Source organism: Hakea prostrata, chromosome 2, assembly GCF_041222555.1.
Source record: "Hakea prostrata isolate BN-2017 chromosome 2, UWA_Hpros_2, whole genome shotgun sequence".
Lineage (NCBI taxonomy): Eukaryota > Viridiplantae > Streptophyta > Magnoliopsida > Proteales > Proteaceae > Hakea > Hakea prostrata.
Window position 1 is genome coordinate 50,025,835 of NC_142601.1, and position 10,642 is coordinate 50,036,476.

Here is a 10,642-nt window from a genome sequence, read left to right on the forward strand (position 1 = left end):
TGTTTTGACTTGTATAACAACCATATTGTTAGAATAAGAGGGTTAAGTCAGGAAGGCATGAACCAATTGATTTTTTTTTCAATTTAATTACTAAAGTAATTATTTTCAAACATTATATTGAACTAATTATTTAAGTAAGTACTCTCTTTCTCTCTCTCTCTCTCTCCTGTTATTCTTTTTAGAAAAAAAGTCCCAATTGAGATTTTTTTTAATTTAATTATTGAACTAATTTTTTTAATTTTGTATATTTGTATAGTTGTATTCAACTAATTATTGAAGTAATTGCTCTATTAAAAAAATAGTTATTGAACTAATTGAACTAAAAATATAATATAATAATTCAATAGTGGGTCCTACATTGGCGCACACAATATGTACAGTGGCATTAATGCTCGCCCGACGGGGAGGTGATTTGGACTTATTATACACCCTCCCTCCCTCTAATATTTAATCCTAGCTGTGTCCCTGGGTTAAGTGATGAACCAGCATATATACTACATTTTCAAGATTTTCAATATTACTCTTCTTTACTTGCATTTCTAGTTTATATCGTTTTTTTTTGTTTTTAGGTCGAAAGTTTATATCGCATACGTATAGTTTTCCTTATTAGGATAGGACACAATTTATCATAATGAAAATTTGAATTGCAAAACTATACAAGGGGCTTATTGAAACCAATATGGGTTTTGCAAACATGCAGCATTTTATAGAGAAATGCTATCGTGTGCACTCTTCTATTTGAACTATGTAATGCATATAATGTTTTATTCATTTTTTTTTTTTTTTCTGTATCTCATAGCTGCATTTTTTTTTTTTTTTCTTATTTAAATAGGATAGAATTCTTTCTTCTTCTTTTTTAAGGTAAGAAGTAAGATACAATTCATCATGCTAAAAAAAAATTGAATGCACGAATGCATATGCCGCGACCGTATTTCATGAAATATGTTGATTAATTCAATTATATAATGTCACCTTCTCAAATTTGAAATCAGAGTTCCTAGCATCATATGGAGAATTCTTCTAGGTTAGATCTCTATTATAGTCTCACTTCCTTCTTCTTCTTTGTTTCTATAGTTTTTTCTTTCCTTTTTTTTTTTTTTTTTATATTTAGAATCTTTTATAAAATTTAGAAAATGCAGTTACAACATGCATACATGTTGCAGTTTATGACTACCATAGTAGCTAGCCAAGTAAAAGTTTTTTGGAGGTTTGGGGATTTAAACATGACAATTTGGGTTTTAATACGATCTTTTAGTTCAATCAACAAAGGAATAAGGTTTAAACGCCAATGAGAGTTCTTCATTTGAGGATATAGATGAGCCAGGCCCTCATCATTGCACCATATTTCCTGCATTGTGACTTGCTACTGGTTTGCGAATTTGAGTCCTTATCGGATTCTATGGATTATAGCTTGTGCCTTTGTCCCTTTGTTGAGAGTGCCTTTATTCAAGTGTTGTATTTTCCCATTACATATAACCCCAATACTCCAAGCTGCTCTATCTATCCCTGGGTTGTATACACCTGCACATAGCAAATAGGTAACTGTATATTTTTTATGCCGTCACAGATGCATATATTGACATTTTCATTAGGCTTATCCTATGTTTCTTGAGTTTCAAGAGACATGGTTGTTTAAAGTTGAAGTTCCCCCATCCATCTAGATATGGATTGTAGCACCATCCCTAGATTTGGCACACAGTCCGAAAAGGTTGCATAATTTCTTTCCTTCCAAACAAAATAGCATGTAATGATGAAAATTGACATTGTCTATTTCCTTACTGTGGTGTCCATCTCCCATTCTTGAAACATGGTCTCACACAAATTCAGAATAGAATGAGTTTGTTGTAATGTTTTCCGTTCGAAGACCCAAGTGTCCTACTGCCCAAATCCGTTTGGTCCATTCATAGGAGATAAACAGGTGCCAATAGGTTTCATTGGCATTGCCACAAATTCTGCAGTGGGGCAAAGCATTAATCCATGAAGTTACTGTTGTGGCTAGTGGTAGACCTTTATTAAGTAGCCTCCAGAAGAAATTTTTGAACTTAGGATGGATTGGGAGTTTCCAAAGAAATTTCTACCTGCTCCTGCTTCCCATCACATTTGTGATTGAGCTCATTTTCCGAAGTTCTACACTTGCATGTTTTGTTGATAGGATTCTGTTAGACCAAACCAACGAAATCCATGAATCTTGGCCTGTGGACAACAATGTATAGGGGTTAAGGGAGAGGTGATGAGAATACTCCTTGTTTCTGAAAAGGTCAGAGTTGACCACTTGCTCTATTGTTGAGTTATGTAGCTAAGGCCCCAGTTGTGGGTCCCCCACAAGATGATTTGTAGTGTTTGTTACCCAAGGATCAAACCACAATGAGGTGATTTTTCCATTTCTCACTTGTTTCAACACCAACTATTGCAAAGTAGGAAGTAGGGCACAAACATTGTTCCAAGTCCATGATCCTTTTTTTTCTTTTTTTCTTTTTTTCTTTTTTTCTTTTTTTCTTTTTTTCTTTTTTTCTTTTTCTTTTTGTGTCTTTGGATCAAAAGGAGATGTGTTCGGGAAGTATTTTGCTTTCAGAATTTGGACCCACAGAGATTCTTCTTCATGTAGCATTCTCCAACCTTGCTTGAGTATAATGCTTTATTGATGTTGGCCATTTTTTTAAAGCGTAGCCCCTTCTTCTTTTGGCCTACAACATCGGTTCCAAGAAACCAACATCAATTGTTTTCTTTTAGTTGGGTTTTCCAGCCAAAATCGTTGGCATATAGAGTTAATTTGAGAGCATAGACTTTTTGGAAATTTGAAACACTACATGTGGTTGATAGATTGTGGTTGAAGAGCCGACTTGATTAGAACTTCCTTGCCTGCAAAAGAGAGATTAGACACTTCCCACATAGCCAACTTTGTCGTCATTCTATTCAAAATGAATTGGAGATTCTTTACTTTTGATCTTCCATGGAATAAGTTTGTTCCAAGATACCTAGTATCTTTTTTCATTTCACTTATTCCAATGATAGACAGTAGTGCTTGCTTTTTATCTGTGGGGACATTTCTGCTAAACATGGCTCCACTTTTTTGCAAGTTTATTTCCTACCTTGTGAAGTCTAAGAACAGTTCCATTTACGCCTTAAGTGCAAGAATATCATCTGCAAAAAATAGATGTGAAATTTTTGGTGCTCTTGTAGCCACCTTAATTCAACGGAAGAGATTTAGTTGCCTATATTCTGCTAGTAATCTAGAGAACACTTCCATGATAATCAAGAACAGATATCGACTTAGAGGGCACCCTTGTCTTAGTCCCATCGTTGCCAAGAACCAATGCTATGGTGTTCCATTGAGCTTGATTAAAAAAGAAACTGAGCTTATGAGAGAGTGAATCTTTTGAATCCAATGGGAGTCAAATCCCCAGAAGTGCATAAGCTTTGTTATAACCCCCCCCCCCCCCAATTCCGCTACAAATTCAGTTTTTGCTCTAGTTTTTCCCATAAAGTGGAAAATTTCTTATGCCATTATATTGTCTGTGATTTGGTGATTAGGAACAAAAGCTGCTTGGCAAGGTGAAATAACGGTAGACATAATTGGCCTCAATCTTCAAGCAAGAATTTTGCAAGAATTTTGTAAAATACATTCAACAGGCTAATGGGCGGAAAATCCGATATATCAGATGGTTGGTCTTTCTGTGGAATGAAGCAAAGAAGAGTATCCCTATGGTAGGACAAGGTTAATAAAAAAAATAGTTACAAAGTTAATCACCTCAGTCTTTATTAATTCCTAGTGCTTCTAGTAAAAGAAAGCATTGAAACCGTCCATCCCCGATGCTTTATGTGGACCCAACGAGAAGAAGATTTGTTTTTATTTCATCGGAGGAAGGGATAGAAGAAACTCCAGTGAGGATCTAGGAGTCTGAAATGGGTGGAAAGAGGCTTTCAGCAAATTCAAGTTCAAGGGGATTGGAAGAGGAAATTTTTTTTTTTTTTTTATAAAGTCCACAAAACCTTTAGCAATTTCATGTGGTTGGGTAACAAGAACTCCCATTAATGGACAAGAAATCAATTTTATTTCTGTGTGTATCATTTTGGAGGATAGGTGATAATTGTCATACACCACCTGCCGATATCGGTCCCGCCCAACAACCCATGGATGTGATCCGTCACAGGATCCACAATTTTATCATCAATAACAATTAATACAAGTAATAATAATCAAGAGCAAGAGCAAGTTCAATTAATTAAATAAAAGTCCAAATTCTCCAAAGGAAAGAATCAGACAAAAAGGAAATAAAGTAAGTCAAGCTCCAAAATTTATCGAGTTCAGCGGAAGCAAAAATTAATCTAGTTCAATTTTATTCTTTTAGCTCGGTCTTGGGCTAAAGTCTTTTCCTCAATTCTAGCAATGATGGGAGCTATCCAACTTTGCTCCAAAGACTTCTCAAAATGTCAAGCGATCTGTCTCCTTCTGTCGTCAATGGGTGCTATAAGCATACTCCATACACCGCAGGAGGCTTCATGACATACATCTCCGTCACCTACTGACACCACCATACATATCGATAATGTATCAAGTAAGCACATATATAAAGTATGATATGCAAATATATGGATGTAGCTAGAGTCTGACTATGCAAGTCTCTAATGGTGGACATGCTTTAAGATATAACACCAGCCCTCCTCTAGGTAGGTCTAGTCACTCTGATCCCTCATGGACTGGTTACCTTTGTTGGGATCCTAGGCAAAGGGGTTCAGTCCTCGTCAATCAACCATGGCTGGGGTTTAGGTCCACACTCTCTCACACAACTATTGGCATGAGTAATGGCGTATGTCAGGGTTTCTAATCCAATGTGAGGTCATACGATGACATACTACATGTAGTCCAAATACTTCCCCTATGGCACCAACCAACTCGATTCAGTATCCTTCCCTACCTAGGAATGAGAATCCTCATGGGCTGGCTACCGTTATTGGACCCTATTCCCTAACCCTATGGTCATCTACATATTGTTGGGGCGGATGCTCTCATTACCCCTCACGACTCTCAGCCGCTCCTTGGATGTCCATGAGCCCAAACCCTAACATATGCAACCCTACCAGTGGATGATCAACAGTGGAGCATTGAATCACTGCACGGACTGGTTATCATTGTAGGATGAAACAGAGTCACATCACTATTATCACGGGTCATTCGACTTCAATTCCCCTACCGAAAAGGTAGTAGCATGTATGGTATCTAACCATGCAATCTAGACTCCCTAGGTATGTCATCCAAGCAACCATGATAGTGTTGGGGGCATCAGTAAGCAGTGTCTCATACCACAGCCCCTGATATCCCAAGCAATGGATACTTAGTATGGATACCCTCCATCATAGTTACAACACATCATAACCCATCGTCACATAATTAGTCATTTAACATCCATCAAGTAATTTGAAATACATCTAAACATGATCCACAGTTTATATTCAACTAACAATCATTAAATCATACTATTACAGCAAGTTATAAGAACAATGATGCATGTAACGAGTAAGCAGTTCATCATAGTTCATATCATCCCATATATATAAGAGTATGTCCTTAGTAGTAAATATGTAAAAAGCTTACTAAAAATGCAAGTTGACCTCACCCACAATAGTTCAGAGAACTTCAAGGATCACCTAAATATAGATTACAAAGTTACATTAAGTACAGGAGTAAAATCAGAGCAACAACCAACTTTACAAGGCAACTGTGACACAGCTGGTCACTTGGGGTGGTTTGTTGGTTAAGTGACCGCCCTTGTTCCAAACTACTTCTAAGTCTGAAATTCTGACTTTTGATCTCCCAATTTTAATCCAATTTTGGGATGATTTAAATCCAAATTCGTCCTTAAGGAGCCTACCAGACAAGCATGAAACAAAACCCTATAATTCTAATGATTCAAATCATCTCCTTCGATTAGATCTATCCTTTATTCGAAAGCAAGGATCCGTTTTCAGACATGATCTAACCAAGATCACGGATGGGGAATAGAACCAATACAATTTACTCACCATCTCATCAAGGAAGATGGATCCACACCATTCAAAGAGATGAGGAAAGGATATAGAGAGTGTGAGATCAACCTACCTCTGCTTGATGTGCTAAATTGACGAAGGATTGGATCTTCTTCACCAATCACACTTTTTTTTCACCTTTCAGCACATGTTCTCTGCCTCCTAATAACTCTAATAACTCTATGAAATAGAGTTAAGATTGATAACTTTTATACTTGAGATGGCTTGATTTAGGAGTATTTTGTCTTTGTTTTAGTGATAGTATTCATTAGGTGTTGTCTTATTTAGTCTTAACATTTTGCATTTTGTTTAGTTCATTATTGTCACCATTACATGAATTTCCCTTCTTTTTATGGATGAATTTGACTGTTTCTCTTTCTCTTGAAAATGTAGGTGAAGATTCATAATAGAAGAACCTGTCCTCTAACTTTGTTGTAGAGTTGTTTCTGCATTGCTACAACAACGGAGCAGAATATTCTCAGATCCAGTTCAAATGGAATTGACCAAAAAGGGCTAACTTAAGTGGACAAAATTCTTGTAAATACATGATGGTTTTCAGCCCTTGATCTCAGGAGGAAAGTTCTAATCCTATGGCCAGAATCTAACCTAATGATTGAAGACATTTATGGAAGAAAGAGAAGAGAGGCAAAGAAAAAAGAGGAGAGACATTCGGCTAAGGCAAGAAAAGGAGGTAGAAAATGAATGCTGGAGCTCTTGTGGAAGCAAGGAGCTGCTGGAGTTGCTGATTTGCTGAAGAAGAAAGCTGGAGCTCATGTGGAAGCATTGAAGCCTTAGTTTCTTCTTGTTTTTATAACTCTATCTTCTTACTTTCTAGTCTCATGTCAACTATACTTGGTTTTATGCATTTGAATTCTGTTATGGGCTAAATCTTAGCTGTGTTGGGATGATAGTAGTACCTAAACCTGAATTTTGATATGTAACTAATCATGTGTTCTTTAGTTTTATTGCAATCCACTTTATTGTTAATGAATTAAGCATGTTATATTGACTAGTTTCAGTTCTTGAATGATCTTTCTTAAATGAATGTTATGATTTCATTAATTGAAAAATTAATGAAGTCTAGGTGTTTGTTGAATTGTGTGAGTTAGCATCATCTTTAATTAGGTTGTGTTAATTAGTAGGTTGGGTAGGAATACCCAATTACCTCACATTACCATTGATTGGATTGGGTTTAAATTGCATTCTTAATTCAATTCTTCATAGGAATATGCAGATGTTGATTTAGGATGCTAGCTTATGTGTATTGGAAAATATCATATTGCCATTCATTCCAAGTTCTTGATTTATCTTGGGGTTGTAGTATTTCTTTAGTATTTGTGTTTTAAAATTCAGGGGAAGGGAAACTTGATTCCTAACACACTTGTCACTCATTAAGTTTCTTCCATTGCTCAAATCTACATTTTAGTTCCTTAGTTTTCTTTACCTGTCATTTGGTTAATTAGTTAGACAATCACCAATCAACCTTGTTAATTTCATTTAAATCAATTTTACTTTTACATTGAAAGTTAAGGATATAATTCTCCGTGGGATCGATACTTTACTTATCATTTATTACTTGATTGCGATACGTATACTTGCATGATATCTTGAGATACAAGCAACACCTCCTAACCATCCACAACAGCAATTCCGAATGGAATAATGAGTAAAAAGGTCGGGATTTGTTATATATATGAGACTGGGGGTAAATTAGGGTTAAAAAACCCTGCAAGCAAACCTAGCAATAGGTTGGGGCGGTTGGTTGGCCAATCAATCACCTTAAGCAACTGCCCCCTAGTACTTTTCAGTACTTTGGTGCTTTTGCTCAAGGGGTTGATCCCCAACTCAAACCTAACCCTATACAACATGTGGGGTGATCTTACCTTGATTCTAGAAATCTTCAAATGTATCATGACTCCGACTAATGATCCACTTTCCCAGTCCATCAGGGTTTCTACGGGTTCTTCTTCAGATTCCCAGTAAAGCAGGTTCTTCATCAACAAAATCCAAATCCTTGGACTCAGGTTATAGATCATGGAATTCAATTTTGATACTCCACAACTTATTATGGTTGGACCTTCGGGTTATCGAATCTGCAATACAAATCCCAGGTTAGAATTATGGGGGTTGTTACAATAATACCTGGTGTTTCCGTCCCCATCAATAATATACAAATTCCTAGATTTCTGAAACCAAAAGTGTTCTTCAGCAGACAGGGCCCACATGAGAATGTTTCTTTTTTCTTTAATCCTCTCCTCATCAGGGATAGGTTGTGACTAGAGGGCCTCAATTTTGGTCGATATATTATGGAATAAAATATCAATATTCCCAAACACTGACCGATTCCAAATTTGGAGAGATCTTGAGAGTGTAGCAAGTTTCGTTTCCAGCTTAACATGTCCATCTCCAATCCAAGTTTATTTCATTGTTTCCATAAACTCCATATGGAAATTCCATGCATTCTGAAAATGAAACAATTTCCGACCTCCATATGTCTTTTTTTGGATGGTGAGCATGATAGGATTCTGATCCGATCCGAGTGCTAGCACCTTACGGATTTGGGCATTGGGAAACATAGCAATCCAATTCAGACACGTAAAACAAAGGTCCAATTTTTCTTTGACCAAATTAGGAGGTCTTTGCTTGTTTGAACAAGTAAAATAGTCCCTAGGCCCCGACAGTTCATTGAGAGAGAAAGAAAAGATGATCTCATTCAAAAGAGGTACAGTTGGGGAGGCCTTGAAAGGGTTCCCAATTTTATAACCCAAGCGAAGGACTTCATTGAAATCGCCAATGAGCGCAAATGGTTTGTCAAGAGACCAAAGCTAAGACTGAATCAATTGCCAAAATTATTTCCTATCAGCATAGGAAGGTGGTGGAGCATATATACAAACAACATACCAGGAAAGAGACCAAGAACAACATTGTAGAATAAAGAAACCTTTACCAGCAGCGAATAGAGAAACAAAATTTAGGTCTGTTGTGAGGACACAAGTACCTCCTTTTAGACCCTTCACTCCTTCACTATTGGTAAAACACAGTAGGCTGTAGTCTTTGAACAAGCGTTTATGGGAATCTAAGAGGGAGAGATGGTTAGAGCATTTTGTTTCATAAAGGAAAGCAATCTCCAGATGAAATTTGTTTAGAAGTTTTGACAGGCATTGTAAGGTGAATTTCCCATTCATGCCCCTAAAATTCCAGGATAAGAAGCTCATTATGGAAGATTTGGACAAGACTCGAAAGAGGTTCAAAAATCGAGGAACAAAATGGAGAAGACCTACACACCACACCCTATAACCGATTATAACCACAGGGGAAAGATAAGGAAAAATTTTCCAAGGTCAACAGGAAACCAAAGAGATAAGCAGAGCTAACAAACAACAAAAATAATTGAATACAAGAGTTAAGCATAAAATCTATTCCTGGACATAAATGGGATTTTCCTACTCTAGCTATAAAGATTGGCAAGTAGTGAAATTAAATAGACCAAGCAAAAATCAAAGAAGAAGGAGTATTTATGATAAGGAAAAACCTCAAAGGCATGTGGAGCTGGTGCTGTCATCTCAACTTGAGCATCTAACCATTGAGCAAAGTATGAACATTGTCATGGGCAATAATATTACCATATTTTAGTTGGATCCCACTAAAAAACCAGTTCAAGATAGTGTTGGGTTCAAAGCAATTCATTAGGGTAGTTTCCAAATTACGAAGGAGAATATCCATAGGGTCCAAAATTGGTAGGGCTTCGGATTGAGGTGGTGCAGGCTCGCAAACTATTCGGCGCTTGAGATGGGGAGATTGGATGCTCTCTATTTCCCCATTTTTATCATCAGCCAGCAGTTCTTCCAACCCTTTTCCTGTAACTCTAGCCTTCCTTTCTTTGTGCTTACAGTAATTGACAGATTTGAATATCAGTGTTTGCCTTGATTGATTGGTGCACTACTTTCCCTTCCAGTTCAAACTTTTTCACTAGTTTTTGAATTTTAGGTTGATTTAGGAGCTCAACCTGAGAAGATTCATCAACCTTTTCCTTGACGCCTTCAAAATGAGGATTCAAGTTAGGGATCACTTCATCGTCCCTAACCAAGGGAGTAGAGTTAGCAGCTGGGCCAAGAGCAATTTGTTCAGATTTGCTAAAAGGTTTCCCTGTTGATTCACTTCAATGTCTTTCAGTTTTTCTCTTCCACCATGTATTTCAGTAGCTTGGACAACATCACAGAGGTTGGGATTCTCAGATTCTTTGAGGTGATTTGAAAGAGAGGTTGAATCCACGCTTTGATGTTGATTGCCACTGATCCAAGGATAACCCTGCTCTTCATTCACAGTAAGGAGATTATACAGCTCTCCCAGGATTCTTGTGGAGTAGAGCCTTGCTACACCGGCGAGGAGGGGCTTAGTCATCAGCCCCGAGTAGGGTCCTGCATCAACCGAAGATTGAGGAGCATGTACGGTTCCTCCCACCTTTCCCTCTTCCATAGGTTCTTCATTGGACTAGTGGTATCTTGTTTGGTGTGTGATTTTACCACACCTGGAGCAAAGACCTCTAATTTCATATAGAATTTGCGGTGACTACTGTTCATCTTGAAGATTTCTGATCGAGATTGATGTAGTTACTTTT